Source organism: Trichechus manatus, unplaced genomic scaffold (assembly GCF_000243295.1).
Source record: "Trichechus manatus latirostris isolate Lorelei unplaced genomic scaffold, TriManLat1.0 scaffold00047, whole genome shotgun sequence".
NCBI classification, from domain to species: Eukaryota; Metazoa; Chordata; class Mammalia; order Sirenia; family Trichechidae; genus Trichechus; species Trichechus manatus.
Genome location: NW_004443983.1, coordinates 16479490 through 16493928, shown reverse-complemented (window position 1 = coordinate 16493928; position 14439 = coordinate 16479490). Strand labels below are relative to the sequence as shown.

General features: G+C 38.6%; 1 pseudogene; it reads left to right on the top strand.

Annotated features, from left to right (window-relative positions):
* Nucleotides 1-4353: 4353 nt before the first annotated feature.
* Nucleotides 4354-5126, top strand: LOC101351150 (isocitrate dehydrogenase [NADP], mitochondrial pseudogene; annotated as a pseudogene).
* Nucleotides 5127-14439: the final 9313 nt, after the last annotated feature.

Below are 14439 nucleotides of genomic sequence, written 5' to 3'. Positions count from 1 at the left end.
AGAAGGCAGAAGGGGACAGGAAAGCTGGTGATAGGGAACTCAAGGTTGAGTAAGGACAGTGTTGATGTGTTGTGAGGTTGTTAACCATTTTCAGAGGGTAGCATGTCTACTATTTAACGAGAAACTATTTTGATCTGTAAACCTTCATCTAAAGTGATTATAGCAGCACAATCGGAAGAGGTAGTCAATGTCACTGAATAGTGCATGTAGAAATTTTTGAAATGGTGTATCTTTGGCTATGTGTATTTTCACCAAAAAACAAACAAACAAAAGGTCGAGAAGGGAGAGGGTTGACATGTCATGGGGTTGTTAACCAATGTCATAAAACAATATGTGTACTACTGTTTAATGAGAAACTATTTGTTCTGTAAACCTTCACCCAAAGTACAATAAAAAAAAAGAAAAATTGTTGCAGTCTGCTTCCATACAGATTACAGCCTTGGAAACCCTGTGGGGTTGATAGGAGTTGGAATTGACTGAAAGGCATTTTTTTTTTTGCATAAAAATATCTGAATTGAATCACCATTGTAGAAATACCCTGTTAGAGTTGAGGATGTTCATTTATGTGATGTGGTGAAGACTACAACCTCTTATTTTCCTGGGAATTTTCATTATCCTTCTTCTTCCATTTCTACCTGATCCCTTTCATCAAGATGCTGTCTTGGCACTTTATCTTTCCCGTCTTAAAACAAAACAAATGTTTAAAAATAATAATTATAAAAAAAAGTTCTTTTTCCCACCCTACTTCCTATTTCAACTGCAATATTTCTTTCCATGTTTGTAGTGTTTCTATTATCAATGCCTTCATTTTCTCTTTAAATTTCTCTCCATATGCCTTTAGCTTCTTTATCACTGAGCTTTTTGGTTTTTCTTCTGTTTGACTGTCATTCTCTTCTTCTGCAGAGCTCTTCAAAGAAACTCAAGTTCCTAAGCCTAGCTTCTTTCTTATTTTTTTCTCTCACTGTCTACATTCCAATGACAATTCTGGAATTATAATTAATTTAATTAAAAAGTGACAATCTGATAGGTAAAAAGATTCAATTGTGTATCTTTGGCTACTGACATTCTTGAATATGGGATTATTCATTTTATAACTGTATTCCTCTCTTGTGAATTATTTGTTTATATATGTTTTTTGCTGTACTATTATTGTGTGTTTTAGATATGGAGAAAAGCATAATATATACTATGGATATCTTTAAAGAGATTTCTATTCATTTTAATAATAATAATACTTGGTTTTAAACGACATGTTTAGTTAAAAATCTACTAAGATATTTCATCTGTGTTATTTTCTTGCATTTGTACATAGGTTCCATTAAAGTAATTATCAATCATTTCTTGTGAATCAGGGAGGTTAAAATCAAAAGGGAAAGAGTCGGTATATTATAAAATTATACGGCTTAAGTACATTTCCAGCAGTGAATTAACTTGTCCGTTCAACTACTTGTTGGTTACATGATGTTAAACTAAAAAAAAAAACAAAACTATCCCTAGGGAAAAGGATTCTGCAGCCTCACTCAGTAACTCATTTCAGTTTATAACCTCTTCTTGTAAAGTTGTCAAGTTCTGGTTTTAAATCCTAGCCCACCTCACAAACGAAAATTGGTTAAAAGGGTTTGGGTAACTTGTCTCACTTTTCATCAGTACATGAAGCAAAAACCAAATCTATTTTAACATGTGTTATTCTTATGAGGTGTAGACTGGAGATTACCAAATGATACAAGGACAGGTGCTGTTTTTTTCACATGACTCAGAAGCTGAAGTAAAAGGAAAAAGAACTATGGTGAAAGTTAGGACTTCTAGGTTCTTAACCCAAGTCTAGCAGTAACTTTTATCAGCTTCCTTTTAGTTTATGGGATTGTGCAATTCATGTGTGTACTGTGTTGGGTCTCACATTTTTTGGCTCCAAAGAATAACATGAGAGTAGTCTTAAAATTGTGAGATCAATAGAATCACCTGGGTACTTGTTGAAAATACACATTCCTAAACACACTTTAGACATTCGAGTCAGAGTTCCCAGCCAAGAGGTTCCCAACTTTTTCTTATGCTCAGGCAAGTGTGGAAATCACTGAATTTGTTGACATCTGTATTTTCTCCTAGTTCAAATTCTAAGATTCTAAGTATTATCAATAGCAGACAAGACCCACCGATATAGTGAGAAGGGCATTTACTTTGGAAAATCTTTGATTGCTAGAATAGCAGGGCAGACAAAGAAAACAAAAGAATAATCCAACGTACCCTTTCCTACCATTGTCCATCTCAAAAGGCTGCTTTCTGGGGAAGTAGAATCTCTAGTCTCATCGACTTAATGTTCCTCCCAAAGTAACCTTTGTTTAAGAACCCTGATTGCTGTGATATTTCTTATAGTACAAAGCCTCAGTCTTTCTCTTATAAATGTCAACAAATCTTCCTCTGTCCTTTGTTCTCTGAAAACAATTATTGTCTATGAAAAGTGAGTCTTTCCCTGCACAAGCGAAGTAAAACATCATACATCTGTTGTCCTGTAAATTTACTTGTTTATGCCTACCACTTTTATCCACATTTTTGCTGTTACCCTATTATTTTCAGCAGTAAATAACCTTATACAACAAAAAAGAAAGAGAGAAAGAAAGGAAGGAAGAAAGAAAGAAAAGAAAAGGATGCTGAGCAAAAGGTTTGGGGAATGGGCTGTGTATGTTTTAGAAACTGAAAAGCTGGGTTAATATTATAAGACTGAAGTGTCAATTAAGGAAGTTAATTTGATCATATGGGTCATGCTAGCTCAAAGGAAAAAAGACATGCCTGTTCTCAGAGCGTCTATAATGAAAATAAAAGGTTGACTGAGAAACTGTTTCTGAGCTAAAATATAGTCCTATCTTGATTATCACTTTTAGTAATAATAATAATTAAGCATTGCATTTCTACAGTGCTTTATTGCACACGATAATTTTTACAAGCATCATTTGAACATCCCATCAACCATGTTTTTGTCTAGGTATGATTCCACCTATTTTCAAATGAAATAATTGGAGTTTACAGGGAATTATTCATGTGTCAAGATTCAGGTCTAATTTTCCTGGCTCCAAGTCCAACGTTCTTTCTTTTTTACCATAAAATCCCAAAGCCTCTGACTTCAGAGGAAATTTATTACCACACCAACACTCGCATCCATACAGGCCTAGACCTGAAGTAAGCTTCTGCAGTATCTGGTCTCCAATTTCCCAGCACAAGAGAAAAGTGCAAACTGATGACCCCACCATCACTGTAATAATGCATGCTTCTTGAATGCCAAACTCTGTGCCAAGCACTTTACACATATTGCCCCATTTATTTCCTACATTCTCCCTATAGCATAGATAATATCATTGCCTGTATTTTTCAAGTAAGTAAGCTATCTTAAGATGGTTGTCTAAAGTCAAAGAGCTGACTTCATCTACTGTCTCCCCCCTAGTGGATGTGGTATTATCTTGCACACAGTTGAACTCTGAGTGACTTTTTCCATGAAAGCAATAGTTTCCTATATGTTTTCTACTATTATTTCTTCAATGGTTCAGGTATGTTATGGGCTAAATAAGGTATTGTTAGAGGCTCTGGGAAGCTATCCATCTTTTCTAAAATTGTTTTTGTGGAAGGAAACGTCTTCTGATTTTCTGTTTCCAAATTGAGGTGAGGACTGTGTGCAATTGGTCCTAATTGCTACATTTATTACACATCTCTATGTAGGACTTGGATTTAGAGAAGAACTGAGATCAAACTAGTTCTTGATATTTGGGTGTTATCTGCCCAAAATATTTTTACTGAACCTGCAAATATCAGGATAGAAAGAAAGACAAAAAGGTAAGAGTGGGAGTAGCCAAGAGGTCAGGGAGAATTTTTAAAAAATCTATCACTGTATTCTTCAAAGGTAAACAAGGTTTTCTAAATGTCAATTGCATGCTATTCTTTCACTACTCGATTCATGGCAACGTAGTGAGACAAGGCAAAGAATGATTAAAGAACAGATCATTAGAGATTGAATTTGATATTTGTAATAGAAACACAGCAAACAAACAAACAAAAATCTGCATAGTGGCCTTACCTCTTCCATTATTTTCTCTCGTTCTGTCTGTTTTTTCCTGGAACACTTGGCTATTTTAATAAAAACACAGTAAACTGGAAATTAACATTGATTTTATCCTCACCTGCTGCCACATCTGTTTAAGAGTAAAAGGTCAGAACAGCCTCTACCAGGAAACATTTGTTTGGGATTAACATCTATCACATAATCCAGGGTGGAAATGAGGAGGCATCAAGAAGGCACACATGGAAGCACTTGGGTGTAACGGCCCCATGCTCAGATCTCACCCGCCCACCTTGGCTCACCTGCTGGGGATGCCTGGCTACCTGTGGGTCATATGCTCCCTCTGCAAGGCTTCTGGCTCTAAGCCAGCCTGGATGATGGCGCTGACAGCTCTGAACTTGCAAAAGCATCCATGGTGCTTCTCTGCAGACAAGAGGATCAAGGTAGCCAAGCCGGTGGTGGAAACGGACGGCGACGAGATGACCCGTAATATCTGGCAGTTCATCAAGGAGAAACTCATCCTGCCCCACGTGAATGTCCAGCTCAAGTATTTCGATCTTGGGCTCCCAAACCATGACCAGACCAACGACCAGGTAACCAGGGACTCTGCGCTGGCCACCCAGAAGTACAGTGTGGCCATCAAGTGTGCCACCATCACCCCAGACGGGGCCCACTTGGATGATTTCAAGCTGAAGAAGATGTGGAAAAGTACCAGTGAGACCATTAGGAACATCCTTAGGGGTACTTTCTTCTCAGAGCCCATCATATGCAAAAACATCTCATGCCTTGTCCCCAACTGGACCAAGCCCATCACCATTGGCTGGCATGCCCATGGCAACCACTACAAGGCCACAGACTTTGTGGTGGATCAGGCGGGCAACTTCAAGTTGGTCTTCACCTCGAAGGACGGCAAGAGTGCTAAGACTGGGAGGTGTACAACTTCCCTGCCACTACCGGGAGCACCAGAAGGGCCAGCCTACCAGTACCAACCCAGCTGTCACCATCTTTGCTGGGATGCATGCTCTGGAGCACCCAGAGAAGCTGGATGGGAACCACAAACTCATCATATTTGCCCAGACCCTGAAGAAGCTGTGCACTGAGACTGTGTAGAGCAGAGCCACGACCAAAGACCTGGCAGGCTGCATCCACGGCCTCTGCAATGTGAAGCTGAACAAGCACTTCCTGAACACCACGGATTTCCTGGACAACATCAAAGCCACCTGGACAAAGTTCTAGGCAAGCAGTTGGGGGAAGCACTACCCCTGCCCCTGTGATGGACTGGATGGAGCCAAGCGGGCAGCAGCAACTGCAGGAAAAAAAAGCTATACTGCAAGTTAGGAGACATATTTTATTCATGGTTGCCTAATTTTGAGCAATAAGAAAATATGAGTGTCTTGGCTTTATATGTAAAATTAAACACAAACTATATATATGTAAAATTAAACACAAACTATCTATATGATGTATATATAATATATATGTAATATATATATTATATATATATATATATATAAACCAAACCTGTTGCTGTCAAGTTGATTCCGACTCACAGCGACCCTATAGGACGGAGTAGAACTGCCCCATAAGGTTTCCAAGGAGCAGCTGGTAGATTGAAACTGCCGACCTTTTGGTTAGCAACCAAACTCTTAACCACTGCTGTATATATATATATACACATTTACATGTACATATATACATACACATTTGCATACACATATATAATCAAGAAAATTTTTGTTCACATAAGACTGCTGCAAAGGTAAAATGTGATAATGTATGTAAAAGTTCTTTGAGAAGCCATACAGGCAGGCAAATGCCAGTCACAATTATAAAACAAATCTTTTAAATTGACCTAAAATGATGTGTTCATCTTGCTTTACAAATTCCAGGCTTTCATGTGTTCATGTGAATTCTAAGAAAATACATCCCTTTTATCAATATGCATTACCTAAATGGAAACCATATAGAATGTGTATAATCAAATAAAAATAAATAAAAGTAAAATAGCTACACGTTATGTCTGATTAACTAGTAGGATCAGACTGGAATACAGTTATTTTCACTTCTTTTTGTCCATCAATACTCTGGCAGCTTTCTAATCAGAAAATGGGAAGAATAGATGGTACTGTCTTCCTTTGTTGTAACAAATAATATGAACATTATGAAAGTTTGCATCTTTTTCATGAAGCTAGTATGAAATATATCCCAATGGTAGTTGTTATGAAGTGAATGTGCACCAATAAGTACATGTTGGATGCCTGGCTCTAGTACTTATGGATGTAATCTTGCTTCAAATAGGGCTTTTCCTTTGTTATGTTAATGAAGTCATACCAGTGTAGAAAAAAAAATTGCCACGGTCTAGTAGATTCCAACTCAGAGCAACCCTATAGGACAGAGTAGAACTGCTCCATAGGGTTTGCAAGGAGCAGCTGGTGGATTCCAACTGCCGACCTTTTGGTTAGCAGCCAAGTGCTTAACCACTGCACCACCAGGGCTTGTATAGGGTGGATTGTAAAGTTAATCACTTCCGAGTTTTAGAAAGAGTTATAAAAAGACACAGAGCCATACATATGGGGAAGACAGACGCCATGTGAAGATTATTTACTAGCCAAGGAATGTCATGGAATCAAGGAATGCCTAGGGCTACCAACAAAGAAGAAATCCACATGCTGAGACCCTAATTTGGACTTTCAGCCTCCAGAACTGTGAACAATATTTGCGGCATTTGTGTTATGATAGCACTAAATCACTAAGATAGTGTTCAAAGTATCTTCTTACGCATTCTGATAAAAGATTTCTCCAAGTTATTTTCATGTTAAAGAACAGATGTTGTACCTCTACAGATAGAAGCATAAGGAAACTAGCCCATTTCTCAAGCTTTTCCATTTTTATTTCCAGTTTTGCTCAGCTACCTTCTTATTCCTTCAAAACTTCACGCTCTCACCGGCCCTGAGGCCTTTGCTTACACTCTTTGTAATATTCTGACTGTTTTTGATGTTTGACTGCTGATAGTTTTTAAGTCACACCACTTTCCTTTTCCCTCTGCCTCACACCTGGTCACATTGGTAAGTCTGGGCGCTCCCTCCTTTGGCGCCGGTGGGAAGTTTCAACTACCCAAACCATGGCCTGCATTTGGAAATCTTAACCCAAGCCCCACGCAGAATCACCAAAAACCCCCAACCAGTCTCCTTTTCCTGCTTTCTCATGCTATTTTTGGACCTGCTTGAGAGCCACACTGCTCTCTCTAGAAAGCTTCTTTATGTAACAAATCTTTTTGTACCTTCTTGTTGCATGTGTGGTATCATCAATCTCAATATCTGATCAAAATTTGGGAGAGAAGATCCATTCTGCATCTGCAGGTAACCACAAATACTGGTGCAGTGAGCAAATTCTAGGCGGCTCTAAATACTTTGGGACTTTCTGACTTAGTTTCATAAGTTGAGTATTTTTTGCCGCTTGCTCTGCTGGAGGCAGAGTCTCCACAAATAAATTACAAATTTCTTTTCAAATTAATCACCATGATTTTCTTTTCCTAGAAACTTTCCTATTACTGGGCCCAGAAGGAGAAAAATAGTATTATGATAGTGCTGATATTAATTTAGCACTTACTGTTTTTTCTGGAACTATGCTATGTGATCTATTTATTATCAGCGATTCTATGTGAAAAGTACTATGTCATGCCTCGATTGCAGATGAGAAATTGAGCTTAAGAAGGCAAGTAGCTTGTCCAATAGCATGCAGCTAGTGTGCAGCAGAGCAGTGGGTTGTGCCAGGCATTCTGGCTGCTGATTCCTGTTGTGTTGCAAAGGAGGAAATGAGATGAGCCAGAAGCAATCTATGTTCTCCTTGCGCTGAGCTTGGGACTATGCTATTATTCCTGCACTGACAGGGAGCAAGTAAGTTCAGTGTTTGTAAAGCACTTACTGGCCTGAATTATAAGCTTCCCTGGAAGCATAACAGAGTATCATATGTTTTATATATCTCTTTTAAAGCTAAAATGAAATACATGCATTGTTTCTTCATTAATTCAGCCACCGAATAGTAATATGTAAATTAACATTCTCAAGGAGTACTCCTTAAAACATATATAAATATATATATATATATATATATATATATATATATAAAAGAATGTTTTGGTCGGCCTAGGAATTAAAATAATTTGTTACCCCTTTGCTTACATTAAACATGATTGCTTTGAGGCAAACTGTGGCTGACTGTACATTTTATCAGCATTTTTTGTCAATTCAGTAAGAAAAATATAGTCATTCAGACGCTAATTCTTCAGGATAGAGAAGGTAAGAAATTTATGGTTCACAGGTCAGATTTGGCTCATTGCTTAATTTCATCAAGTGCTGGATACTATTAACCATTCTAATTGGTCATTTTGTTAGTCGTGTTGCAGTTTACCAAATGTGTTGATGGACTGAGTTTGAGGTTATGAATATTTGTTAATTAATTCACTCATTTACTTATTTATTCATGTATGATTTATGGAGATATGAGTTCCCAAACTAGTTTCAAGTAACATATATTACAAAACACATCAAACAGGAGAATTAAAATATAGTTTGCTCAATATCAAATTAGAAGAAGGGCAGAAACATACTACATAGATAGACATAGAAGTAGATATAGAGATAAAGATAGCTGTAAGTGTGCTATGCTGATGTTTTACAACAATATGTTAAAAAAAAATTAGCATAGCAGCACTTACAAAGACACCTCGTGGGGAGAGGACACAATTGGCAAACAAACGTAGAAGGCATACATAATTTGAGTAAAAATACAGTGCATACACACATATACCACAAATCTGTTTCTCCTACAGTATTCTCTAGAATAATATTACTACTACCAAATCTGATGTTGAATCAAAAACCTATTTTTGATTTCTTTCTCATCTCTTGTATATAATTCACCAACATATCCCGTCAGTGCTGCATCCGTAATATATCCTGAATCTACCACCTCCACTGCTAACACTGTCCCAAGTCATCATTATGCGTCACCAGGACTATAGCTTTAGACGCCAAACTGGCCTTCTCACACACACGTACATATGCACATACCCTATCGTACATAAGCACATACCCTATACACAAAGGTTTTCGTTAACCAAACAGCAGGAAGAATGATGTCTTTAACTTTAAATCCAGTAATACCTTTCCTCTTCTTAGGACCCTTCATTTGCTTCTCATTGCAGCGACATAAAATTCAGTCTCCTTTTATGGACTATGTTGTTGTTAGTTGCCATCAAGGCAGCTCTGATTCATGGCACCCTTATGTATAACAGGAGGAAACAGCCCAATCCATAGGGTCCTATACGATCCTAATAATCTCCAAGTCTCTGACCATGACTCCTACCCCTTTCTTCTTGGTGTACTCTATTCCAGCTAAACTTTATCAAGTGAATAGCAAAGACAGACTCTGTATGTAGAAATTTTTGAAAAAGAAAAAGAACTTGTTTTGTATGCTTGGACCTGTGCCTCTCTTGGAGGACTAATCTCCCTGTTTGTCTATCGGCTAGATTTTAATTATGGTGAATTGTTTTCGCATGTGATTTCTTCTTTTTCATTGTGAGTTTATCTTTACTAGCTATTATTTGTTTGTTTATTTGAAATCTAATGCTGCCATGGCCGTGGATATGTTGTCCACCATGGTCTTGCATTTGCCCAAGTCTTTCTAGCACAGAACTAATTTCTATGTTAATTTTTGGCCTCAGAATTCCCTCACCTTGTGGGCAGTGCACATTCAGACTCCCAACTGATGTGTGCCCTAGGCTTGGGTCTTTGATTTCACAGAACGTTTTATTCTTATCCAAAGCCTCAGGCACAGACGTGATGCCTTGCCTGCTCTCTGTGTAGTTAGTTAGCTAGTTGTCTAGTCCCCTTTTTATTGTTTATATACCATTTCCATGGTGTTAGTTTCTAATTTCTCATGTCATACAGGTATACAGCCCCATTTCATGTTTATTTTTGAGCTAAAAAATCCTAGTCCTTATATATTAGGCCCTATTTCTGTGTCCCCTAAACAGTCACCCAAATCTGAAATGCTACAACATCAAATTGGGGTCTGACTAATCTACTTTCTACTCTCAGAATAATAATAGCTATGGGGACCACGTTTGATTCAGAAGGGTATTTTAGGAGTATTTTAGGAGTGATTAGTTCAGCCTCAAAAAAACTATAGAATGGGCTCCTTACTGAGTGTATTTTTTAATTCGGTATACACATATTTAAAATATGCTAAATGTTTAGATCATTCGGAATTCAAAAAAAGTGAAGACTGGACCCTGTTCTTAAGGAGCATATAATTAAATTAGTATTCAGCATAAAACATGATAAAATTTGATTAAAAGTACACTTGAAGTAAACTTGATACAAAGAAAATTTAAGAAGGCAAGAATGTTATGCGATAATGTTCATATATAAATGCTAAGTAAATGTACATGGTAAGATGGCTTGGAACAAAAACCCTTTTCCCTTTATGTCACCTAACATGCAGAATACAATCTACCTGATTAAAGCTGACATCACTAGAGCTCCAGTCTTCCAGATAGCAAATAACATAATTTTTTCAAATATAAAAGATGTTAAGTTTGACAGATAGTACGTGTTGGGGAAATACTATTAAAAACAAAATCTATCTCCATCCCAGAAAACCTCTCCACAAAAATAGAAAGTTTTATTATTAATGAGCATTAAGTCAGAACGTAATACGCCACAGGCAATTTGCTAAAGAGATTGCAAAGACAGAAATCTTACCCTTATACAGCTGAGTGTATACAACCCATTTATGTGTTCAAGATAAAACTAAATTTTCTAGTATCTTTATTTCAGGATATCTGAAGTTATGCTAATCTCCTTCCAGGAAACTGTGATGTATGGAAGGATTACCTGAGGTTACATTTTAAAGAGGAGGCTGCCAGATTGCGTTAACACCTTAGATTTACATACTTTTCAAAGAGACCAGAGAAAATTTTTCAATTACAAGTTATCTAAAGTGAATTCTGAAAGAAGAGTGGAGGATGGTAGGCCCTTCTCTTATTTTCAACAGAAAAAATGAAAACCTCTTATTTTCAATTTGTATTTGTCCTTATGTATGCTACTGTTTTTAAGGTATCTGGACCTCAGGCAAGGCAAGCAAGAGCTCAACATGTTTGGCAAAATAATGGACACTGGGGGAGGTGGATTTTTCTTTCTAAAGGCAACCCCAGACTCTGTGTTTCTTTCTTGTGAAATTACATTCTGTTATTTCCTGGGAAAATTTATGCTTAACTGCTTGTGTTGTGCTTACTTTTACTGCTTCTCAAAAGGACAGTAGGTATCTACAGAGGATGGCAGAGCAGTGCTCCAAAATCCTAAGGGTCTGGACTGTGATTCACCCATAGGGGCTTGCAAAGACTCCAAACAGTATCTCTATCTGCCACTGACACTTCAAGCACCATTGTATCAGCTGGATCATATTACCCAAGTGGCAGAGTGGCTTGCACGGCAGCCTGAACCTGTTGCAGAGCATTCTTTTGTTCTGGGCCCCACTCAAAACAGGCAGCTTTTCTAGTCACTTGATTAATAGTGACTGTCTTAGTCACCTAGTGTTGCTATAACAGAAATACCACAAGTGAATGGCTTTAACAAAGAGAAATTTATTTTCTCACAGTCTAGTAGGCCAGAAGTCCGAAGTCAAGGCATCAGCTCCAGTGGAAGGCTTCCTCTCTCTGTTGGCTCTGGAGAAAGGGCCTTCTCATCAATCTTCCCCTGGACTAGGAGCTTCTCCATGCAGGAAATCCAGTTCCAAAGGATGCACTCTGCTTTGGGTGCTTTTTTCTTGGTGGTATGAGGTCCTCCCCTCTCTGCTCACTTCCCTTTCCTTTTATCTCTTTTAAGAAAAAAGGTGGTGCAGGCTACACCCTAGGGAAACTCCCATCCAGGGGTATGTGACCTTAGTAAGGGTGTTACAATCCTACCCTAATCCTCTTTGACATAAAATTACAATCACAAAATGGAGGACAACCACACAATACTGAGAATCATGGCCTAACCAAGCTGACACATAATTTTGGGGAACACAATTCAATCCATGACAGTGATTCAAATGAGGAATATGTTGCCTCCAAAATCCAAAGAGACTCATCAGTGCTGTGCTTCCTTTTTAGTTGTAGGAGGGGCAAGATGAAACAACTTATCCTTCATTTTAGAAGGAATATCTCAACATGAGCCACACCACTGGCCATTAGAAATTTCACTGAGGTGTAAGACGCCTGAGTTTTTGTTGGGTTAATTTCCACTCTCTAGCATGAAAATGTCTTACCACTAAGTCTAGAGTCATTGATGCTTCTTCCTTACTAGGTCCAATCAGCATAAGGTCATCAATGTAATAGACCATATGATGTCTTGTGGAAAGGAAACACAATCAAGTTTCCTGAGAACTAAATTATGATATAGGTTTGGAGTGTTGATCTATCTATCAGCTGAAGGCAAACTGCTTCTGGTATTCCTTTGAAAATGGAATTGAGAAAAAGGCATTGGCCAGCTCAAGAGCTGCATACCCAGTACCAGGAGATGTATTAATTTGTGCCAGCATTGAAACAGCATCTGGAACAGCAGCTCCAATTAGAGTTACCACCTGGTTAAGTTTACAATAATTCACTGTCATTCTCCAAGATCCATCTTTTTTTTTGCACAGGCAAAATAGGCAAGTTGAATAGGGGAGGTGGTGGGAATCACCACCTCTGTGTCCTTCAAGTCCTTAATGGTGGCACTAATGTCTGCAATCCCTTCAGGAATGCGGTATTGCTTTTGCTTTACTATATTCCTAGGTAGGGTCAGTTCTAGTGGCTTCTACTTGGCGTTTCCTACTATAACAGCCCTTATTCTACATGTTACAGATCCAGTGTGTGAGTTCTGTCAGTTGCTGAGTATGCCTATGTCAAGTATAAATTCTGGAACTGGGGAAATCACTGCAGGACGGGTTTGGAAACCCACTGGGCCCACTGTGAGATGAATTTGAGCTAAGACTCCGCTAATAATCTGACCCCCATATGCCCCTACACTGACTGGTGGGCCATAGTGATGTTTTGGATCCCATGGAATTAGTGTCAGTTCAGAATCAGTGTCGAGTAATCCACAAAAATTCTTATTATTTCCTTTTCTCCAATGAACAGTCACTTTTGTAAATGGCCATAGATCCCTTTGGGGAAGGTTGAGAGAAAGATGGAAACCCTGGTGGTGTAGTGGTTAAGAGCTACGGCTGCTAACCAAAAGGTGGGCAGTTCAAATCCACCAGGTGCCCCTTGGGGCAGTTCTACTCTGTCCTATAGGGTCACGGTGAGTCAGAATTGCCTCGACAGCAATGGGTTTGGTTTTTTATGGGGAGAAAGAGTAACAGTATAAATTTTTGACAGTATAGTGGGGTCTTTTCTCAAGGGAACCTGGCCTCCCTTCATTAAAGGGGTTGTGGGTCTGTAAACTAGCTCAAGTCTGGGAATTGATGGAGGGGCCATGACTATTCTGGTGATTCAAGTTAGACTGTCATTCACGTGACCTAGAACTCTTCCATTTATAGAGATCAAGTAAATACTCAATTTCCCTTATGTTTCACTCCAAAGGATACCATGACTAAGTAGCCAACGCCATATGTCCATACAAGTCTGAGTGTTCTGATTACCGCTTTGACTTTGCTATTATAGCAACCACATCCACCTTGTCTTTGTCGATTAAGTGCCACCACTTAGCCTCTACCACTACAGGGTCCAATCAGCCCCACTGTAGTTATGTGCGTTAATTCAGCTATGGCAGTTCCCTTTGTCAAATCGGGCTTACATAAAATAGCAGTCACAGCAGTCTGCTAGGGTTCCCTTCACAAATTTTTTCCTCACCATTGTGGTCAATGTGTCCTCTGGGTACCCCATGGGTGGTTCTGTGGGTCCAACCTGATAAATCCACTCTAACATGCCAGTTTTCCTAAGTCTTTGGATTCCTTCTTCTACAGTATACCAAGGCAGGTCTGGCATTTTATCTTGATTAAATGTAAGCCACCATTTAATCCAAGTCTCAGTGAACCAACCAAATAAACTATTATATCATTTTCTAACCTCTCGAGCTGAAACATTAAATTAAGAATCTGTGCTTAGTGGGCCCATATGAATAAAATCAGGCTGATCCAACTTAATGTTCCTTGCACCATTATCCCACAACCTTTATAGCCATGCTCACACTTAACCCCCAGGTTTCTGTTTGTATATATTAGAAAAGTCAAGCAGTTCTTTTGGATTGTAGTGGACCTCCTCCTGGGCCACACTTTGTACTTCACCTGTTGGGGCTCACTGAGATGTAAGTCTAGTTATAGGTCTAGAAGCAAAAACAGGTGGTGGGCATTGGTCCTGGGAACATTTA